The sequence below is a fragment of the Phalacrocorax aristotelis genome, chromosome 7 (genome assembly GCF_949628215.1).
Source record: "Phalacrocorax aristotelis chromosome 7, bGulAri2.1, whole genome shotgun sequence".
Taxonomy (NCBI): domain Eukaryota; kingdom Metazoa; phylum Chordata; class Aves; order Suliformes; family Phalacrocoracidae; genus Phalacrocorax; species Phalacrocorax aristotelis.
Window position 1 is genome coordinate 17,443,509 of NC_134282.1, and position 23,676 is coordinate 17,467,184.

At 44.0% G+C, this 23,676-nt stretch overlaps 1 protein-coding gene across 10 annotated transcripts in view; it reads right to left on the reverse strand.

The window, feature by feature from the left end:
* LPP (LIM domain containing preferred translocation partner in lipoma) overlaps window positions 1-23,676 on the reverse strand; it is a 341,524-nt gene that overhangs the window by 247,164 nt on the left and 70,684 nt on the right. For all 10 annotated transcript variants that reach the window (XM_075098979.1, XM_075098982.1, XM_075098978.1 and 7 more), the window contains one exon: window positions 21,500-21,599. The gene's annotated coding sequence lies outside the window, so the exon portion shown is untranslated. The remainder of the gene's footprint in view (window positions 1-21,499; window positions 21,600-23,676) is intronic.

The window sequence follows — 23,676 nt, forward strand, 5'->3', positions numbered from 1 at the left end:
TCACTTCTCCTCTCCCCAGCTCCCATCAAGCAGGCACAGTAAAATTCAACCACTACTAGGAACAGTCTTGGAAGAAAGCAAAGCATTACTATTCAACACTGCTTCAGAAAGCGGGTCTTGCCTGTCACCAGCTTTGCCGAAACACTGACAGAAGCACCATTTTCATCCTCTCCCCTTTGTCCCTTCACTCTTCCCATCCACCTACTGTGACCATGGTCCATGGTGTCACCTCACTGGAGATAGTCATGGCCTGTTGTTATAGCATTGGTCAACGGAAACTCAACCCACTTAGGCTTTTCACATGCTACCAAAATACCAAGAAACAAGACGTACAGAAATCCTTCAGGAAGAGGCCCTGAGCAAGTAATCTGCACATTTCCAGAGCTAACATTTACTTCTCCTCCTGGCAGCATCTGGAAGCTTGCAGAATATTTACCTGCATCTTTGAAACAGCTATTTAATCCTACAAACACAACAACAATTCACCTTGACTCATAAGAACAGTTTTCCGAGCTCTGAGGAAACAATGAACAAAACCATCATCATTTTTTTTCTTTTTTTTTTGGCAAATATCTGATAAAGCTTTTCTGAAAGAAGCTTACTTAATCTTTTCCTACGTTGTGTTCTATATGCAGCTACATTCCAGAAACAAACAAAACAAAACCTGGTGCACAAATACAAACAAATCAGGGTTTGGCCTGATCTGCCTAAACCAAAAGCCAGCTTCCTCTCCTACTGGCCAAGCAACAGAGAACTAAAGCCAGCAAGTTCCTAGCGTTTCTGAGACACTGACTTTTGTATGCGTTTGTGCAAGTTTCTCTTCAGTGCCTTGGGACTGCATGACAATTCAAGGGAAAATGCCCTTAGAAGGAATATGGATGGTGATACAATTTGGACAACTACTACCAAGCCCTGTCCCTGTAGAAATGACCTCTCTCCAACCATGCAGCCAGCTGGAGACTCACCCTCATCTTGATTTAAACAGAAGTAATTAATTTGGTTTTCCTGGGGAGGGAGAATAATCAACAAATCAATAAACAAGAAAGGAAAGTTACAATGTGCTGAACATGATTTACAGGGAAAGTGAATTGCCAGGGGATTTGGGCAAAAATTCATTGCTGATTCATCAAACAAGTCATTGAGATGTCTTAAGAACAAGCTATCAAGAGAAGTCATTCTTCCTCTCCATCTCTTATTATTAGTTACTGCTGGAAGTGACCTTTTCTGCAATTCTCTAGACCATTTTGAAGTGCTGGAAACTTTAGGGAGTGAAAATTAGTTCTTAAAAGAAACTAAACTGCTTCAAAAACATTTTATTAAAGGTTGCATCTTGCTTCTCTCTCACCCTTGGGTATTTAGGATGAACTACCTACTACAAGAAAACAGCCACTGCACAGTTTTAGCTGAGAGTCCCAAATTCAGGTGCTTATTAAGTTGTAGGAACCACAGGAGAGGGAAATTGCTGAAACCAAGGGAGAGAGAAGGTGCCTGATGTCACTGGAACAAGCCCGTAGCAAAACCCAAAGAGAAGCAACGAGACCCTTCCCCCAGCTCTGCCTGAAGCCTCAGGAAGAGCTTAGGCAGAGACCTGGCATTGCCTGCAGCCAGCACAGAGAGCTTGCCTGACTCCAGAATCTGCTCAGCCCGGCAGAAGCGTAGGAGGTGCAATTGCTGGCAGGAGCAGGCAGAGCAGCAAAGCTGGTGGAGATCATAAATGGAAGTGTGTTGTAAAACACGGAGGTGAGCACAGACTGACACTCACCTTCACAGTTCCCCCACAGAAAGGCACGCCTCGCTAGACTCTCAAATCTTTGAAACGCGTCCAGCCTTCACTGGATCGATCCAGGAACCTCATTCGTATGCATGTTTGTTCTCACACGCAAACATGGCAAGGTTTTAACCACACACATTTTGCACAAGTCCCACAGGCCCAAACTTACAGGTTACTCGGGAAACTTCATCTTAAATAGGATTGTAAACCAAAGAAAAGAGATTACAGATAAAGGCAAAGACCACAAAGAACTGCAGAGCAATTTGGGTTGGAAGCAAGCTTTGGAAGAGTCCAACGCAGAGGTTCCCCAAAACACCCAATCTTCAGAGGATCTTTTTCTTAAAGCAGGACTTAAAAGATCGCACCAACTGATCTTCCAAAACTTACTAGTCACAGGAAAATATGGGCTAGGCTCCACATTTAATATCACTCCTGAGTGGAAAGCTCTTATCAAAGCTATAATATATTTAGTTCCAGAAGAACAAATAGGTGACATTAGATAGGTAGTTGTAACTCTCAGCATTAAATGGCCTTTCTACTTATCAGCATGCGTTGCACCTTTAAAAGTTTCCAAAAGCGATGGTATTTTTTGTGCATGCTGGAATATTCAAGAGCATTTCATATCTATTCTCATATCAAGAAAAGAGCAATTAGATCAATAATGAAACAGGAGTGCTCCCTTTTACTTTCTGTGGTTTGCAAAGAGGTTCATGTTTCTGTGTGAGCAGAGCTCTTGTTTTAGTGATGTGAAAGTGTGTGGTTTGTGCGATACCCAGTTTCTTCTAATATTTGAGTTTCTGTTGTTATCTACCTACAATTTACAGTAAAGCAACTTTTATTCTCACACCTCTCAATCTCAAAATTAGACCAATTTTCCCAACAACAAGATTTTATTACCCCGGGTAGACCTTTTACAAATACTGGAAAGCTTGCTGACAATACACTCCTCACTAATACAGCACGAAATCACAGAAGACAGCATTAGTGTTACAAAGTCTACTTGGTAACATAACACTCTGCCTATGTATACAGGCACATGAAGCAACAAACACAAGCTTTTCTGTGGGGAAAAGGACTGATTGACTCTGTGTTTGGAAAAGCAACTAGAATTCAGTTGCAATCCATGCTGTGGGTCCCAAGGCACTACACGCAGTGGGTAAAGATTACTGAGTGACATTTGAACCATTTTTTACACATCACTATTGTGGTATTCATTATGTTTGGTTATTACTATTTTCAAAAGTATTCAAAATATTTAGAACTTCCCACCCCACCCCCCCACTGCAGACCATGAATCTAATTCTAGCAAAAATTTCTTAAGAACCCTCCAAACGGGAAAGACATTGAAACTACTGGAGACGGGTAATCTTCCGGCTCCGGCATCAAACCAAACCATGCCATTTATAGGATTTTGACGCTCTACAACAGATGAGAGCACTGATATTTTAGACAGAAATGTTCATTTTCCAGATAGCTGTTTCTGGCCACGTGCCCTGCTCCACAATCCTTGACTGTGCCGTCCCTGTGGCTCTCAGAAATCCATCTCTGTCAAATATACTGAAGGTCCCAAGAGAGAATTCACCTTCTGCTAAAACTCAAACATCAATCCAACAATAATAATCTCAAAAAAAACCCCACCTGAATACTAAATATCTCTGAAGAAGAAAAGTAAATCACCAACAGCAAAGTTTTCAACCCTGTGGCGACTCATCTGGTCAGCTCAGGAGCCTGAACCTACGAAGTTCAAAGCAGAAATAGCTAAGGGGTCTCCACTTCTCAGCAATTTCCCTGTTCTGCACCTCTCTCGACCAGCCTTATAGTTTGCACACATATATTCTTAACAGTCACAAAAATCATCATGCCCTATCTGACATTAATTTAACACTGATGGCATAACACTGCATTACCCAGTCATCCAGCTGCTTCAACTAAGATTAATTCAGGCAAGCCAGGACACAAATGTTCAAACTCCTTGATGCATCTTGCACCCATCCAGGGAGGACTTGGCTTTCAGACAGTCTGCATAAACCCTGGTGGGATTAGCCAATGTTCGAGAGGCTTCTATATGGAATAAGTAAGGAGGTCAAGCACTGTGATCTAAAAAAGGCCATGATGGGTGTATATAATCCCCCACAAGGCACATCACCCATTACAGCCAGCAACAGGGATGACTGAGGGCACACAGCAAAAACCATTACAGCCAAGGCCATGGAATTTAAGTGGCAAATGTTCCTGGAGGAAGGCAAATGTTACCCATCTACAAGAAAGGCTCGAGGGAGGATCCAGGTAACTATAAGCCCATCAGCCTTATTTCAATCCCTGGGGAAGTTATGGAACAAATCTCCTGAGGGCCATTCACAAGTCAAATGAAGCACCTGATTGAGAAAAGCCAACATGGCTTCACTAAGGGCAGATCGTGCTTGACAAACGTGGTGGCCTTCTATGACAAAGTGACTTGCCTGGTTGACATGGGGCAGGCGGTGGACATTGTCTACCTGGACTTCTCCAAGGCCTTTGATACGGTCCCCCAGGGCCTCCTCCTGGAGAAATTAATGTGTTATGGCCAAGATAACTGGTCTGTGCAGTGGGTGGGGAACTGGCTGACAGGCCGCACCCAAAGGGTGGTGGTAAATAGCTCTTTTTTAAAGTGGCCACCTGTCACAAGTGGAGTCCCCCAGGAATCGATATCAGGCCCAATGTTATTCAACATCTTCATAAGCGATCTGGATAACGGCATCAAGTGTAGCCTGATGAAGTTTGCAGATGACACCAAATTGAGTGGGGAAACAGACACTCCAGAAGGGAGAGCTGCTCTGCAGGAAGATCTGGATAGGCTGGAAGAGCGGGCCAACAAGAACCTTATGAAGTTCAACAATGAGAAGTGTATGGTCTTGCACCTGGGAAAACATAATCCAGGAGTGCAGCACAGACTCGGATCCACCTGGCTGGACAGAATCCCTGTCGAAAGGGACCTGGGAGTCCTGGTGGACAGAAAGCTCAACGTGAGTGAACAGTGTGCTGCTGCGGCCAAGAAGGCCAACAGGATGCTGGGTTGCATCAAAAAGGGCATCACCAGCAGAGATAAAGAAGTCATCATCCCACTCTACTCAGCGCTTGTCAGGCCACACCTGGAGTACTGTGTACAGTTCTGGTCCCCACTATAAAGAAAATATGTGGACAGGCTGGAAGGGGTCCAGAGAAGGGCTGCCAAGATGATCAAAGGGCTGGGAAGCTGCCATATGAGGATAGGCTGGGAGAACTGGGTTTGTTCAGCCTTGAGAAAAGGAGGCTTAGAGGGGATCTCATCACCTTGTACCAGTACTTAAGGGGTAGCTACAAAGATGGAGACTCCCTTTTTACAAGGAGTCACATGGAGAGGACAAGGGGGAATGGACACAAGTTGCTCTTGGGGAGATTCCGATTGGACACAAGAGGGAAATTTTTCACAGCGAGAACAGTCAACCATTGGAATAATCTCCCCAGGGAAGTGGTTGACTCAGCCATGTTGGACACTTTTAAGAGTCGTCTGGACAGGGTGCTGGGCCACCCTGTCTAGACTGTGCTCTTCCTAGAAGGGTTGGACTAGATGATCCCTGAGGTCCCTTCCAACCTGGGATTATGTGATTCTGTGATCTTAATAGGAAGTGGATACGTCTGATTTTATCATCAAACATGCCAAAAGGACATGTTTAGAAGAGATACACAGAGAGAACCGTGAGAATATTGCTTACTTGGTTCTAGCTGGAGCTGAACTGCTGAAACCTTCTAGTTTTGTTCCTTTGGATTCCCTGAAGAAAGCCCTGATGCTATTAGGAAATGGCAGTAGCTAAACCTGGACTAACTCAACGGACTTTAAAACATCCTTCTCCACTGTTTTGGCAATGCTCAATAAAACTAACATATAACACACTCTGCTATAAAAGTGCCTCACTTAGGTGTTGCCTCTGTGGGCAGCTGTAGGTCAGAAAGGGCTGTTTGACCAAAAGTTTAAATGAAGGCTGGGTGCTAAAACAAAGATATTCTTCTAAATCCGTGTCACAACACATCACAGTGACCATGGAACTCAAGTGTGCCAAATTTTCAGCAGCACTTGGTTTTCCCACTGCTATCTCCACACAGGAGATATGACCGCCCCCTTCGCCCAAGCCTCTCCAGGCCCAGGCAGGTTTGCCAAAGTTTGATGACATTGTGGGATCTTTCTTTGGAATATAGGCAAAGATAGACTTGATACAGCAAACAGATCATTGGAACAGCTTTGTTTACTTTAACATGAACTCCTTAAACACCTTAAGAGAGCTGTCAGCTGGCCTATCCCTCACCAAAACACCAAACAGGAGCTCACGCTGCTGCTGCAGCTTAACCCAATGCTAGGAACAGCTCCAAACATCTCTCTGGAAACTAGTGTGATAATAAAACTTCTGCTTAAGTCATATGGCTCTCAGGCAGCTGAAGATGGGCTATCAGGAAGTGGGACCTATCTCTAACCAACCACACACTCTTCGCCAACAGAGATTCCCATCAGCAGCGCAGCACCAGCCGTTGCCCTCATCTGAGCAGTTGGCCATTAGAAAATGTTGGAAAAGCCTCTTCCATTTTCTTCTTCCCTCAGACAAGTTCACTAACCACCACCACTGGATCCAACTGCCTTCCCTCACCAATAACCCAAGAAGGGTTTGGACCACTGCAGTTGAGGTGAAAAGTTTTGTCCCCATCCTCCAGACCAGCCTGCGCACCCCCGTCCCCTATTCCAACATTAATGGTATTTGTCATCGACTCTGAGTGATCTTGGCACAATCAGTAATTCTTGCCTCTCTAAGCAAGAACTTGGAAAACCAGCTTTTACTGGGTAGATATGTCTGGCTGAGATTTGTGATCAGATGCAATGCACAGTACAGTGTGTGACCTGGAGAAATATTACCATCAGCTAACAACAGCACAAATTTCTTTCTTCCCTGTCCTTCATTAGCCTCAGAAGCTGGCCTTGCCAGCAGCAGTAATGCAAGCTGAGACAACAAAGCACATTAATGATGGGCCCCGTCATGTTCCATATTAATTACTGTAGCTGGCAGTAAACTGTTGGTTATAAATTATATTTTGAAAAACTGCCCTTTCTTAGACAAGCCAGCTCCAGTGTTTAGTGTTGCACTTAATCCTCAGATAATACCCCAGGAGTCCTCACTGTGCCCAAATCAAAGCAACCTTCAAAAAGGCTGGCACAGGTCCCCTTTTCCTACACACCCTGACCTGAAACTATCCCATTGCACCAACTTCATTACAGGTCAGCTCCAAAAGCTGAGCTGCCAAAACCAGCGGCACGCTCAGTTACCAAGGGACATACAGAGGTGCCCCGGCACTTCTCTGGGTGAGGGAGCAAGGCAAAAGCCAGCTCAGAGTATGTTTATATACATGTATAACAGCTTTCCAGAAATGCTGCAGTATTACAATGTTATGCAAGGTTAAATAACAGGGTAGTAATCCCCAGAATATCTCAACATTCAAAAGAGAGGAGGATTTCTTCCACCTCGGACCAAAATGGTCAACTAAGATCTTTATCCAAAAACATCATATTCTTATTTTTGTTTCTTTTTAATTCAGTGACATTTAGCTAGCAGAACAGCTGTTAGCAAAGGTCTAGGAGAGGTGGAATCCCATTTTCTATATAAAGAAAAATGTTTTGGAGGAAACTGCAATTTGACAAAAATACCTGTTTAGCAAAGCACATTTTAAAAAGTGGAAAAATATGGTTTGTTTTTCTAAGGTAGCAAAAGATCCACCACAGCTCATGAAAAGAATCCCAAGTACTAGGAACAAAGGTAGAAAATTATTTTGCAACACACATCCAGAAAAATAAGGAGGGATGTGCCCTTTAAGAAGCTGCACGGGGAGACACCCTCCTCCATCTCAGCCAAATATGCCCATCACCTCCTGCCACCATCAAAACCCATGAGAAAACTAGCCATGGTCTTCCCAAAGAGCAGGTCCAGCTCTCATCAGTGACAACCGGGACTTTGCAGCCAGCTTCAGGCAGAGCTGGGTCAAGTCTGGCACACTCTTCTTTATTTTACTCTGAAGGCACAACTCGCCATGCTGAGCAACGACAAGACATTGCATGTGAGATTTACAATGCTAAAAACCCAAAAGCTCAGCAAAGGTTTTCTGACTTCTGAAGGATCAGCAGTGGCAACTGAGAATCCTGTCCTCTCCTCCGCAGAAGGATGTGAAGCCCTGCGGCCTCGCTGCAGGTTGCAAATTAAAAGTGCTTACAGCAGTCCAGGGTTCCGTCTTGTTCTTCCACCACCAGCAGCAGATGGCACATGCCATTATTAAATCTTGACTTCCAGCTTATAACAGTAATTGTATGACAACTTCTGCCCCTGGACAACAACTCACTAGCTTTATTTTGGGAAAAACCAGAAGTAGTCTTGCAGTTAAATAACTTTCCTATTTTAATAATTTAACAAAAAAAATCATAACATACTTCTTTTAATTGGAAACACACAGAAAATAGGATATGGCCTTATTAGTTAAAGGTCATGCACATTTACCCACCTCTTTCGAAACTGACAGTATTCTCGTGACAGCCATAAAAGCTGCTTTGAATTTTAGTTCCCTAGAAAGTAAATATAAGGAATCCCAAAGCCATAACCACAAGTGCCACAACTCTTAACACTGATGTCATATTCAGCTTAATGCGTGCTCCAGAAGTCAGAATGGTAAAGCTTCAAAATCATCTCATCTATGGTATATGGGAAGAAAACAGTAACTAGACCCCAGCCCGTTGCCCCGGGCATGTACCACAATGCCTTCATTTGATGCAGCATTAACAGCAGGACATGTTTTATTCCCAAGCACTTAGCATGAGGCACTGCAGGGCTGGTGGGACCATTTACGGGGTCTGTTGCGGACAAGTATCTCATGCTACCATACGCTTTATTTTTGTTTGCAACTATTCCTTCCATTTGCAAGTACCAAACAAATGTTCCCTTTTGGGTTTGTTTTGGGGTTTTTTTTGAGGGGTTGGTTTTTTTTGTGTGTGTTGGGGGTTTTTTTTGTTGTTTTTTGGGGGTTTTGATTTTGTTTTTTTTTTTTAAAGGAACCAGTTTACATCCACTTGCACCAATTTCTTTTTCTCTCAATTAGCCAGGGCAAAGGAGATTGCCTTTCAGACCCTCTTCTGGTATGTTAGACGTAAGGGGACAGCATAATTAATAGATGTCAGGCACAGTCCCCCCGATGCATTGATTTCTTACTACTTAGGAAACACTAGGGGAGAACATGATCACCCCTGGCTGTCAGGGGTCCTCATAAAATCCATAGGCCTGGATTTACAGAAACTGCTAATCATTTTGGATGCTGAGAAGGGGGAAGGTGGAGTCTGATTTTGTAAAGCAAAGGAAATCTCACATTAACTGTAATGCCTTAGCATACTTCAAAGGGAGCTGACAGGAAAGCAGAGCTGGACAGCCAAGAGACTTCCAGAGCAACAGGCAACTAGGAAAAACCCTTTAGGTCCCAAGCTGCATCGAGGGAGATGCGAACACTCTCCATCAGCTCAGAACATCATCATCTCTGAGGCACCCTGACCAGGGATTGTTGCAGCTGGTCCCAGTTTGATCGCCAAGCACCCAAACTGCCACACCGTATCACAGTCACCACCTTTCCACTGCAGAAAATTTGGATTTCACCAAGCCATCTAAATACAAAATTCAGCATCTAGGAAAAACATTTTATGACTATACGCCTTGGTTATTTCCTTTTAAGGTTTAATTTTTCCATCTCTTACCTAAAGTGCTCAAGATATTTGATTATTTTCATCATCCCCTAGTTCTGCCCAGGAGTGCACAGCTAACAAACCACGCAAGACCAATATTTGCACAAAGCTAGTTAAAATACCCTCATTCTGCAAATACTAAACCTCCCAACACACACCATACAAAAAAAAGCACAGAGAAAACAGCCCACAAGCACATCAGGCAATCTTATTGAATATTATGATTAGCATTGCACAAGTGATAAAGTATACTTCTCTGTGCACAAAAGCTCCAACCCAAAACTGGCTACCCAGAGCTTCTCACTCCTACTCCCCCCCCCCCCCCCCCCGCCCAAGGCATAGGAGACTGATCCTAGTTTTAAAGAGAAATCCCCTTTCTTTGATTTGCTGAGTGATACTGAATCTCTCTGGAAAGATAACAGCACTTCAGCCAGGCAGTGTGTTTTAATACAAGATGACAAAGGGAAGAAATGTTCTCCAAGAAAGATGTCAGTGCCATGCAGCCAACACAGTGCAAACCTCATATTTCAAACCAATATAAATGGCAAATTGTTACGTCTCATTCTTTATAAGTCAGAAAACACCCCTCTTCAGTGTTTACCTTAAAAATACTGCCCTATGTAGGCATCTGGACAATCCAGTGATGTGGTCTATGACACAGAGGTGTACAGTGGGGAAGAGAAGGAAGTAAAGGCTGGTCTGAAACAATACCATATGCACATGGTCCTGCACCAGGACCCACCAAAGTACACAGCTTCTAGCAGCTCAACTTTTGCAGCCTACAACTGCTGAATGCCTTTTCCACTGGAAACCTTTCTGCAACAATAATCCACCACAGAAGGAAAAATCACTAGAGAAGAACACCCAATAGCTTCCAGCCAGAACACAACACGCCTTCAGCAAGACCTTTGATTTTCACAGGCACACACTGAAGTTGTTCTTCACAACAAAGAACAGCCCGTCTGTTGCATAACTAACCTTAGGCTGAGTTAGATAAGTCATGCCTTCTCACAGATCAACTGACCTTAAATAATGTCCCCAGTGTATTCAGAGCCAATAGGTTTCTCTTTTAGAGCTCAACTGACAGGTCTTCTCCTTCCAGCTATTTCTTCAGAAAGGCACATAAAAAAGGTTAAGAGAAATCTCATGCTTACTGTTCCAAGGGCAGCTTTCCAGGCCAAAAATGAAGCACAAGATCTCAGCTCCAGAGTTGCATCTCGCTTTGAAGGCTTCTTCAGCACTTCACTGCAGCAGAGCAAGTGAAATCCTTTGCAGGACGGAATGGGGATTGAAGCGGATGGTAACCGGAAAACCTACTATACCTCATGAAAGTTTGCTGCAGTTCTGCCACTGAGTCAAGCCAGAAGGAAAACAGCCAGCCATGCCGATGAAGCACTGCTTTGTATTCTGGATAAGGCAAAACAAAGGTCTGGTGATGAGGAGCTCTTGCGTGTCATGCAAGGGTCAGCAGCAAAGGCAAATTCCACCATTGCACTTCCGTTCTGTCGCCCAACCATTACTAAGAGTGGATACAGCAGGATCTTTCATTGCTTATCCAAAAATGCCATTTAACATAGCTGTGCAGCATCACCCTGCTGCCATATACCGTTATCAGAGGTGGGGTATTAGTCCCCACACAGAGCTGAAGCTGCAGGTCACTGTGCAATGAGCAGACAAGCTCTTTTTCACCATTTCTCCAACCCCCATCCTGGCTATAAGATGATGCCAGCCTGAGAGGTGGAAACACTTGGGAAGAGATGCAGACAGTGTGAAAGTAAGGAAGTGTCCACACCGCTCCTGGCAGGTCATTTCATTGCCCATGCAGATGTTTGTGCATTTCCCACTGGTGGTAGCAATATTTTAGAAGTGAAATGCTCTGCAAAGCGGCGCTACATCCCTTTGGAAATGCCAATACCAAAGCAACTGCCCAGTAAACCTGCAGCGAAGGCAGAAGCAGTAAAAGCCTGGCTATTTTCTGACACTGGCTGAGCTGTTATACAGCCTCCACTTGAGCACCAACTTCCCTGCTTAAAAATCAGGGCCAACAGGGATTGCCTTCTTGCTATAGGCTGCTCCATTCATCCAACTGCTGCTTGATGAGAGTTTTGATACAAGGGCAGAATTTACACATACATCCAGCGACTCCCTGACCTTTTCCAATGGAGCACATTAGGGCAGGAGCCCTGCCTCACCTCTTACAATCAGCCAAACCAGACTTCATTGATAAGACTCTGCCCTACAGAACAGCCACGTTATTTTCTGTATAAGTCATTATTGCCTTCTGCTATAACCACATGAACCAACCAGACTTGCGATGGTTGTTCATGCCAGAGGAGCTCCGCAGCCGCCGAGGAGCTTTCTAGTAAACTGAGTCCTGAACGCAAAGCAAAGGGCCTGTAGAGCCGAGTTACTGGAATCTATTCCTCCCACATTAGTCAGCATATATTAATACATCCTCTTGCCTCATTAAATTTTAATTGGAGTACATGTGAATAGGTTTTGCTAGTTACTTAATCAACAGGAGTCTGAGTACAAGGTGTGCACATGAAAAGCTAGAAAGCAACATCCTTTCTAGCTTTTCTTTTGGATTTTTTAAGCATCCATTGTCCATTTCTTCAGGTCAGTTGACATTTTGGGGCTGCTGCAAAGAACCATGAAAAGCAGCCACAAAGTGCAAATAAAGCACTTTGGAGGGAAACCGGACACAGATCATTAACTCTGCGCTCCTCGTTATTACCCAGACAAAAATTAAATGCAAAATCCCAGACCAGCTGTTGCATTAGCTGGCTGATTGGTATTGCTAAACACAATGATTGCTTTGCTGCTGTGTGTCATGCATGTTTGGGCTGGACCGTCTGAAGTTCCATTATTTTAAGTGTCCTTAGGTACTCTGAAACCACAGCAGGTTCGAACCTATAAAAAAAATCCTACTCATAAACTTTGAGATTTCCTCAGTAATTGCTTTTTCTTGTACTGCAACACAGATGCTTATTTGTTCACACACGTTTTCCTTGAACTAAGAGAAACTTTGCATGTACTTTTTTTGCCTGACTAGAACAGGACGACCATCTCCAGAACTCCTTCCTTACTAAAACCACGAGCTGTATGACCGGATTCTCAACTTCCATAAAATCCACATAGTTAGTACATGTTGAATTGACTTACAGCCATTTACACCACTGAAAATCTACCAGTAAAGCAACTCCAGTCTGCAAGAGGCACAGCGGTGGACAGGAGTTCAGTGCCTGACTGTGTGAGAAACAAAAATCAGCTATGTTGTTCTGCATGGCAATGTTTGCTAAGTGAATCAAGAACCAAAAAAAAAAAAATTGCAGCAATTTAAAACCACAACAAAGAACTTACTGGATTACTCCTGCACACTTGCTCAGCAGTGTATATATTCTGTACCGTGATAGATTCTGGCAGCCTGGGACTCTGACACACTTTCTATGGCAATGTCCTAATATTAGAAAAATTTGGTCATAAGCTAAAAATGTTACAGAAATAGCATAGGATCACGTTACCAGCTGAGTCAGAACTTGATCTGCTACTTGACTTTTATACTATTTTACTCTTTTTAAAAAAACTCAAGCACATCACACAGTGGGTTTTTTTAGAGTTTGCTTCTGCTATCACTTACGAAGAAAGAACCTTTGTAGGGGGGAAGGAAGTCAATCAAAATGGCAAAAATCGATCTGCAAGGAAGCGAAAGGACACAGATCCCCTCATCCACCACAGCCATATGTGTAGCAAGCCCTTCTCTACAAACACAGCCCCTCTGGGTGCAAGGTCTGGCAGGCAGGTGGCTGCCTCTTGCTCCTGCATGCATGAGGAGTACTCCATCAGAAGCCCAGGGATGATGATGGGATTGTACCTGGTAGTACAGTGGCATAAATCCCAGGAATCTTGGGTGTGCAATACAGTCTTCAGCATAAAAGCATTTTATTTGCACTCTGTACTTGTAAATCCTTGGTAAATAATTAACAGACAGCATAAGCATGTAACAGAACTGAGTCGCAGGTGTTAGTGAAGGAAAACTGCTATAAATGGATGTGTAACAGTAATAAGCTGCCTGTTCACCTGTTGGGCACTGCAGAAGTTAATTAAACAATTTAGTTTTCATTAAATTAACCCCTGACACCTAGAACCTTACTAGAAAGCACAGGTGTATTCCTTCTCTCTTATTTATGACCATAACTCACTCTCCTTTCACAGCTTGGGAAGTCTTTAAAATGAAGAAGCCACGGACCACGCCAGGCACCACTTGCTGGGAAGAGCCCCGGGGCCGCAGCCGGGCCCATCCATCCATCCAGCGGAGGGAAGGGGAGATGGGAGCGAGGAGGCTGCCCTGGCATCCCGCTGGGAGCTGCCAGACTTCCTGGCTGCAACAGCAGGAAAGGATTCACCAAGTATGTACACGTGAATGTGGCAGAGAAGGAGACCCCCTCATTCCACATCTCTTCAGTTTCTCCCTCCTTCCTGCTGCTCCTACAGGCTGTTTCTGCAAACACAGCCCAGGAGTTTTTTTTCCCCTGCATGTAGCAGGAAGGCAGAGGGGCAGAAATCCTCCTGCCAGGTGTTGGGCTGCAAAGAACCCAGGCCCTGCGATCAGAGCTCTCTGCACTCCTTAAAACACCAGAGATAGCCATCATCACAACATATAAGCTGCAAACACGCAACTGCTTGAAGTGAAACAGGCAGAAGCCTGCCAAAATAACAAGGAAAGGGGAAAGGATGATCCCTCAGAGGAAAGCGGATGACTAAAAACTTACTCAATCTAAAGCAGTGCAACCGAGGAAAGTAAATTGTCAGTGTCTCACAATTGTTCACTGCCATGTCCCTCAGAAAACACACTGATCCCGGCTTGTCTGCCTGGAAACAAAACCCAAAAAGGCCATTTTCTGACAACAACTTCAAAATGTTTAAGCTCATTTCACCATGTTTGTTTTGGTTTTGAATACAGTAATATACAAGCAATGAATTTTTGACTTTTTTTCTCTCCCCTCCCCACCCCCCCCAAAGTACAGCTCCCATAAGCTTAAAAGCAAATGGGAATGCTTTGCTTCCTGGGGTACGTAACTGGAACATTTTTCTAGCACCTAATAAAACATTGTTTGGTTGATATTAACCATTAAAATATGTGTTTCAAGTCATGTAATGTTCCCTGTGAAATTTGCTTTTTTGCTCCATGAAAAAAGGGCACTGAAAGGAATCCTGCAGCCATAAGGATCTCACTTATTTCATGGAAGTATCATTTTAAAAGCCTCACAACATGATCAAAGCACTGTCAAGAACAGATATTCCATGCTTTACAAATTCCAGCGTAAGTATTTTTATGGCATTTATCAGTACTAAATTCTTTCAGCCAACTTTTTTCCCCTGCAAGAAACATGGAGACACTTTCCTCCTCAAGGAAGACACGTTCACACGTGGCCTTGGCTCCAGCCACCAACCCTCTCCTCCCATCATCCCTCCCCAACCATCATGAACACAAGACACATGGGTTCCCCAGTGGCTATGGTGGCAGCCTGCTTCAAGCAGCACTGGTCCTGCAGAGGCTTCACAAGGGAAGTTCGATACAGGACCTGTGCCACTGTAGTGCAGACTCTGGCTCTTGGCTCACTGTTCATACAGACCCTCTCCTAGAAACCTCATTGCTCCACTACCTTGACACCAGACTTCAGTCTCCAAAGCCCCCCCCAAAAGGTTTCCTCTTCTTGACCAAGGCGCACACTATCACCATCCCTCAAGATCACACCAGACTACCACTGCCATGACAAACCCTGAGCAACCTCATCCAACCTTGATGCTACCCCTGCTTCAAGCCAGGGGCTGCCCAAGAGACCTGCAAGGCCCTTCCTACCTAAGCTGCTGAAGAACTATAGATCTCACATAGATGCCACATGGGAAATGCCCTCAATCATGTCAATACCCCAAGAAAGCACCTTCTCTGGTCCCCCAGCTTCTCCTGTGGTTGTGGGAACCCTCTGCCTGTGCACAGCACCTAGGAGGGTGCTTCCCTGGCCACAGCAGAAGACACACACCACTACCTAGCTACAAGTCTAGATGCAAGCAGATCATCTCAAGTAGCTGATGTGTTGGGCACTACTGAACCCAGATGAGCAGAGCCAGAAGAAGCAGTAGTAGGGACCTGCAGGACTGTGCAGGAACCTGCTGCTTCTTGGGAGAGCAGCAACAAGTCCCAAGTTCCTGGAGGTGACCATGGAGGCAGAAGAGCGGATATTTCAACTGCAATTCAAATCACAGCTAAACTTCCATGAGCGAAGGTCCCGGGAAATTTAGCTCTCCACAGTCGGTTTCTGTGTATTGCTTCTTCCCAAGAACATCACCAAGCTCTCTAGTTGACAGAAAGTACAAACACCATGCGGTACTAGGCAGTTTCATGAGAGTGAGCTGTGTACCAACGCAATACTCATGGCTACCCAGGAATCAAACACACAGTTTATCTCTGGAGAATAACATGGGTTTTGCACCCCCCCAAAAAAAAAAAAACCACCACAAAAAACCAACACAAAACAGGATCTGAAACAACCAGCTCCGTTCAAATTTCACATATTCAAAGAACAGGGTGTTTGTGAAGAGGACCCCACAAGTACATCACTTCTCTAATATGTGCCCAGTTTAGTTTCACCTGTTTCCATGTGCTCCCTTCCCAATTCTTACAACCTGCTTGCACATCCTGTTTCACTATGAACATGAGCTTCTGCCCTAGTACAGTGCTACCTTCACTTCTCCTCATGGGGTGAGCTTAGATAACAGTCAAACTGGGAGGAAAAATAATCCAAATAAGTTTAGCCCTCTTGCTTGTCCAGGCTGCAAGCCCGATCAAGGCATTGCGAGGGCTGTGGCAGCTCTTCACCATGAGCGTTGAGCACCACCGAAATGGCAGAGGGGGACACGTCCACCATTAGCCATCCATCAAGAAGATGGCAGAGTGACCTCTGAAAAAGCAGCACAAGGTAGAGGAGGTCACCCAGAACAAGGGAGGATGAGGAAAACACAGGAGGAGACAGATCCCAAGGTTCAGTGACATGGAGGAGAACAGGGATGCTGGAACATGAACAGAGGTCTGAAGAACAATAAGGACAGACGATGACAATCTGAAGAAGTCAAGCAGAAACTGAAGGGTGTGGAGGAGCCAACTCCACAGAGAAGTCTGAAAACACTCTCCACCCACAAAGGAATCATACACAAAAGGGGGCACATTTCACTCTATGAATATGACACATTGCATGTTCCTGTCAGCTATCGCCTCAGAGAACTGCAAAAGATTCAGGTCTGCATTTACCACTGAGCAATCACAGCAGTAGTCTTCCTCTTGCCAAATGCTTGTGCTTTTCTTGATGGACCTTCTTCTTTCGAGGACTTCTTGTGCTGTTTAAAACTCACTTCTTTATTTATGAGATCCAATTTCATATTTTAAGTGCACACAGAAAATTTGCCCCCAAAATGCCTTTCTCTGAAAATTAAAACACACACATGAAACTTTGCCATGCTGGCAACAGGGATTTTCTGTGTGTACATGCACACAAGCATGTATGTGCACAAGCAGGTGCATGTGCACGAACACATGCATATTCACACCTCCACTACAGATTTTCTGGAAAAGGACTGTTCCCCTATATGTCACCAAAGGGAGAACAGAAACAGGGGGAGCGCGCAGTGCTGTCAAAGCCACACTCTACTCCTCCGCTCCAACCTCAAAAACAACCAGCACTGACAGCAAAGTCCCATCTTCCCACAGGTCCTGTCCAGTCTCTCCCCTTGTCTGCACGCGCCACTGGGGTGCAAAGCTGGGCCACCCCTGTCCTTGCATTGCTCTGATGACAGTTCCATCAGTTACAGAGAGGGAGGATGGTGTCTTCAGAGCCTGGGACATGGTGAGGGGATTTTAGAAGAGCACTCGAGATGGCATCAGGACTTACTGATATTGTTCTGCTGCGTTATTAGCATCACGACCCTGCTCCAGACCTGGGTTTGTTTCATCATCTCATCTTCCCACCCCAAGCAAATTTTCTGAGCACTTTTAAGAAACAGAGAAAAAGGCTGTGACCAATTTTCAAGCCTTCTGATTTAGCCATTAAAAAAAGAAAAAAATCCTACAATGTTTCCCTCTTGTTTTTCTAAATAAAAATAATGTATAGCCCTAACTTGATAATAAATATGCTCAAAAGCTGTCCTTAAGTAAAAGCTTTTGATAACAAATTGCCTGTGCTAACTGCTATTTTACTGTTGAATTTTTTTATTGTTGCTTAAGCACTGCAATTATGCTAATAAGCCTGAGACGATGGTACACTAAAGCATTGAATGTGACAGATATAATACTCAATAAAATGTTAATCTTACCTGAAAACTGGAATCAAACAGCCTTATTAGTATTTATGGATATGGCATCTCCAACATGTTTCTTAAGAGGAATATATAAATGCAATAGATATTTCCAAATATACACTGCTACTTCTCATGCCTCCATACAATTTAATTCAAGGTGGCTATTACCCCTGCTGCTAATTGCCTTTTGTTTTTGGAATAAGAAAAAAAGAGTGTCAGCATCTGGGCCACACAAAACTCTTGCATATTGCAGAGCTTTTCCCCTTGGCACCTCGAGAATGGCAGCTATCCATGGGAGCGGGGACATCTCTCCCCAACTCATGGCAGGGACCCTGGGATTGGAAGAGTGCAGCAGCACACAGCAAAAGTACTGCTCTGCCACACGTAGCCATCTATTTTTCCCAATATCTCTAGTTTTATGTGCAAGGCAGATAAATCCAGCAAAGGGTTAAGTTATTTACAGGAGCTGGAGAAACAGCTTTTGAATCTTAAGATGGGACTCAACACTAATTTATTTATTTTACTGTTAAACTTTTCAGCCAATGCTGACAAGGAACTAGAGCCATCTGTTTCACTGCGAGCTAGAGCGTTGCAGTTGGACCCAGAGCCACCAGGCTGCTGCAGTGAATCTGTCACTGAGATGCCACATGACTGTCCACAAGTTGCGTTGCATTTTGCACCATTATTTCACCACACATCCAAGCCTGGTTTCTCAGTTGATGGGAACAAAGGAGCAAGCTGGTTTTCACCACATGTAGCACTTTTTTTTTTGGCCAAACCTACAGGTATCAGACCTCAGGGCTCCAGTGCCGTGCACTTTCCTGTGGGTAGGGCAAGAGCTCTTCAACACCTTCACTTTCTCATCTATGAAAGGAGGAAAAAATAACCTCAGAAGAGCCACATGCTTCTGACAAACTATATTTACATCCATGACCAGGCTCTATAGAGAGACCATTTCTACACAACGGACTGGTGTGGTTTTCAGACACTGCACATTAATGCTTAAATAGCAGGTGCTGGCTGCCAGTTTACTCCTCATGCTGCTCTCACCCACAGAAGACAATTTTGCTGACAGGACCACAGAAACATCAATAATCACCAGCCTACTTTCTGACAGACAAGCAAGATTCTTGCTACTGGACACTGCAAGCCTCCTTGGTGGCAAATGTTAGGTGGGAGACATGTAGGATCTGTTTTGATGAATAGTCCCAGCAGGCAAAACCCAACCGGCTGCCCACCAAAATCTGAGATTCCCAAAGCACTTCAAGATCACAATGAGCAACCCACAGGGTGCTACTCACAACGCACCAGGACACACTGGGACTTTCTTGAGCAACATTTGCAATGTACACCAGCTTGCACATGGAGGGCAAGGCCACGGAGGGCAAGGCCACAGAGCTTAGAGCAGCTCCACAAAACCTTGCTTGTAGGTGTAAGCGAGGAGTGCAGCATTAGGAAAAATGAATTTTCAGTTGCAAAAATCAAGACTACATAGTCAACTGAGCTTGCACCTCTGAGAGCTAGCTGGGAGACGCACCTCGGCGTTCCTCTGCCCCAAGTTAGCCCCGGCACAACATGCTAGATGCCAAATTTCGGGCACAGCCAGCAAGTTAACCAGGCACATAGCTGCAATATGCTGTGGGACCAGAATGCAAGCACTCCCATAAAGGTGGCAGGACTCGTCTCTGCCATGTTAAGTGAGCCTTGTCATTATTTTCAACCCTGCAGGGGAATCTAAATTGAACTGTGGCATATTGTTTTCTTTTGCTAAGCAGCAATGCTTGAATGTTAACTCTGGTCCTGACAGGCATACTTACGGAGTATTCTCTGCAAATAATCTTACCCCGACCAGTCCGAAAGGTCAGAATCATAAAAAATAACAACAACAAAGCAGAAGGCTGGAAAACCATCACTTCCATTGGCTCAACCCCTCAACTTATTAACTGTCCTTGCAACAAGGTGAACTGCAAGGTCTTCGATTTATTTAATTGAGTGAGATCAAAAATTCGGGGGGCACACAGTAAATTTTATCTTTCTATGAATGCATTTTCCTTTCAAGATTTGAGCAGATAGATGCAGGAATTGAAAAGCTCAAGAGGAAAAAAAAAAAAAAAGAGAAAGAAATCATGCACAAAGGTGACTTCAGAAAGGCATGTCTTTATTTCTCTCTTGACATCATCTGCATTTCTTAGAGCTATTTGAAAGTTTCTTCCATGTTCCTATACCCCTGGGACACAACAGCTTATCTCTGCTAAGCAGAAGATGATAACAAACAATAAGACACTAGTATAACTCCAGGGGAGACACCGGTATTTGCTGACACTAAGGATGAAAGGTAAATATTAGAGAAACCAAACTAATCCCAAACAAACTCCAACAGAAGGTTGAAGAACTTCCCATTGAATTTCAGGAGTCCTAAGACACAGGACAGGCATCTCACTATCCTTAACTGGACCAAGGAAGATGAAGCACCTGAACCCTGCTCCTCTCACGATGGCTCAGAGATTGCCTGAGCCCAGGCTAGGGAAGGGAGATGCAAGGGAACTAAATAAGCCATCTTCAGGACATAATTTCAAGACTCAGCTGGTGAGCTAGCATTTTTAAACACAGAAAAAGCCTACTGCGTTTGCTGTCAAGACAGGACAAAGAAACACAATGGCGAACAGGAACAGAAGAGCAAGAAAAGAAAAATTAAACTCTCCACCATCTCATCAGCCCCTGGAAACAAAAAAGAAAAGTAATAAATTGGTTTCTGTCAACGTGTTCCACATGATATTCATGTATTCCCTCAGTACACCTGTATCTGTAGCACTGGGTTCTCATGTCACAATAAAACAGATCATATTACCTACCTGAGAGTAAGAGTAAAGCCCCTCCCTGGAAGACAGAAGAGACCCAAACTCCCAGGAACTTGCTACAAAGGAACCAGAATTGATATAACCTCCTGTTTTTATCACAAGTTTGCATTACATGCCAATGACTGAACTCCTTTTTCATGATCTTACGCTTCCCTCCGGAACACCACCACAATTCAGGTAACAAAGACACTGACCAGAGTTAATTGCTGTTGCATCAAAGCTCATCATCAGACCAGGCAGCAACTTCTGCACATACACCGAGCTTTGCCTTTTACCTTACCAGTTTTGATTAAAGTTGTTAAGATAAGAATTTCACATTCTCCAATTTCTAACCATTAACAGGTTGTCATCTATCCAGAAGGCATCTAGTCCGCTTTCCCACCACATGGAAGGATCAGTTCTCCTAAAAGCATATCTGATGGAGCTTTGCTAACTTGCTCTTAAACTTGTCCAGTGACTGAAACTTCCTAAGATCCTCGGGCAATCCACTCCAGTGATCAGCTATTCTTAATGCAGGAGATAACTTACTAATGTCTCATCTAAACTTCTCTTGCTGCAACTTAAACTCATAATTTGTCTTATCTACAGTGGGCAGATTTATAGCTTATTCCCTCTCTCCACAACAGGTTCACTATTTCCAAAATATACAAGCCAAGGCACCAGTGTGGCTTGCCCTCTCTGTCATTCTGCTTCTGCTCAAAGCATGTTCTTAATCTTGTGTCTCTGCATGTGTATTTCTCTTCTTACCCCAAGAGAACAAGCAGCTAGGATATCACAAGGCTGTTTCAGGAGAAGACGGTCACATCCAAAGGCTGATGCATTCAGGCACACCCAGTTAAACAGTATTCTGAAACAAGAAAAAGAAAAGATTTGATGTCTTTAGGATAGTAGTCAGAGGGTCCGGTAGTAAGGAAAAACCAACAACTCTGAAGTGCAATTTCTTCCACCCCATTACTTAACATTCGAACAGGTCTTCAAAAGCAGTATCAACGACTGTAGATACATCACGTGCCACCACTCAGACTTGGACACATTTCCTCTGACAGCCACTGTAAGTGTTTGATAAATTTGTGTTCTAGGAAACAAAGTGCTCACTGACTTTGCAGAAAGTTCTGCCAAGCTATAAACAATACCCAGCACACATCAAAATCAGATAGCTCTGACTCCAAAGCTTAATTCACTGTGACAGAGGACAAATCGCTGTGTTGCCACCAGTGACTTTATTTACAGTGTCACTGAAACCAACAGAGGCAAGACTTCTAGTCTACTCTGAGATTTCAATGTGTGTAATTATGGGTTAGACCCAGAGGACAAAAGTCAGGTCTGATGAAAGATCAAGTAACTTCTATGTTCACAACAGTCCTTACCTCCCAAACTTCAGGATGTTCCATCTAACAAAAAGAAATTTTTCTTCTGAACCCAAGGGTTCGGTGACAATGAAGAAAGAATAAAGAAAGGATTTACATGAGCAGTGTTTGGAAACACAGGAGAGAGCTCTGATTAACAAAAACATCCAAAATTTCATGAAAGGGAACAAGCAACAAGGGAGACCAGCAGTAATACATTTGCCATATTACGAGGCCCTCAAAAAAACCGAGCTAGACAGTAACAGACAAGTTGCCACAACAGCATCTTTCACCAGTGGATCACCTTTTGCACCCCATTTCATTTAAATTCCTGTCTCCCCTTAACTGGGGCTGCTGCTATCCCCAAAGGATCAAGTGGCTTTGTAACAAATATGCCTTTTCCAAGGGCTGAAGCCAAGGAATACTGAATTTGCCATCTGCTGTGAAAACAAGATGCCTGTTGCACATATAAGGATGTTCCAATGCAACAACTCAGTGTCTTCTTTCTTGCATGCACCATCTATCTGACTATTCCTTTCCCTACTGCACTTTGTCCATCTCCAAGTTTCCACTTGGGATGTTTTTTTTTTCCCTTTGCAATCCTTCTCAGCTGCCCTGGGCTTTTGCTTTCCTTAATCATTTCCACTCTTACTGATGCAAACACTTAAGCCAGCACAACTGCTGTCATCACAGGAAGGTGGCACGCTCCTATTTAGCACAGATTTGATAACAGAAGTGCTGTTTCCAAGGCTAAAGAGGAATACTTCCACCAATAATGTCCCTACAGCAGCATACAGTAGCTGAGGAGACAGAACAATAAACGCCTTTCACTGGAGATGAAGGTACTCAAAGTAATCTCAAAATGTATGACAGTCAACTAATAAAAGACCTTAAATACATGCCCATCTGTAAGGGTAAAAGTAGCTCCAGGACTTCAACAAGATCATCTGCAGCATCAGACATGTTACCTCCCAAAATACTAGTGAGATAAGAATTTTTAGCAATAGACGGAAGTATGAGGAGTGCTTCCACCAAGAAGATACACCCGTTTCTACAGCTGAATTACGAGAGCTGTTGAAATCCATGGAGTAGCATTGAATGGCAGCCCAGGACAGGGAGCCAAGACGACTACCACATGCAATTGAAACTGCCAAGGGATTAAGTTAGGTCAAATGTAATTACACGAACTGGAACTTGGCCAGGGTACTGGCTGGTTTAAGAAAATTAAAAGAGGTGTTCAAAAGTTTCAGAAATGGAGTCCTCCTCCTGTTAATTATTTGGTGAGTCAGTGACTGAAGCCTCAGTACTCTGGGAGGCTGTCTGAAAAAGGGGAAAAAATGAGGCATAAACTTGAAAGGCATTAGAAGCGATTAGCAAAAGCCTTTGTTCTCCATGGCAAACCTTGCTGCACTAAGTGCACAAAAGCCTTTCATGTTCATGCTGAAAAGTGGCCTTAGTTCCTTTGATACTTTTGGGAGGAAGCGTTTAAATTACAAATATCCCGCTGTCGGAAGTTACAGACAACAGTCAAGGACCTTCTGCATATCCCAACCAGGTTGTACCTAGCTCTAAACCAAG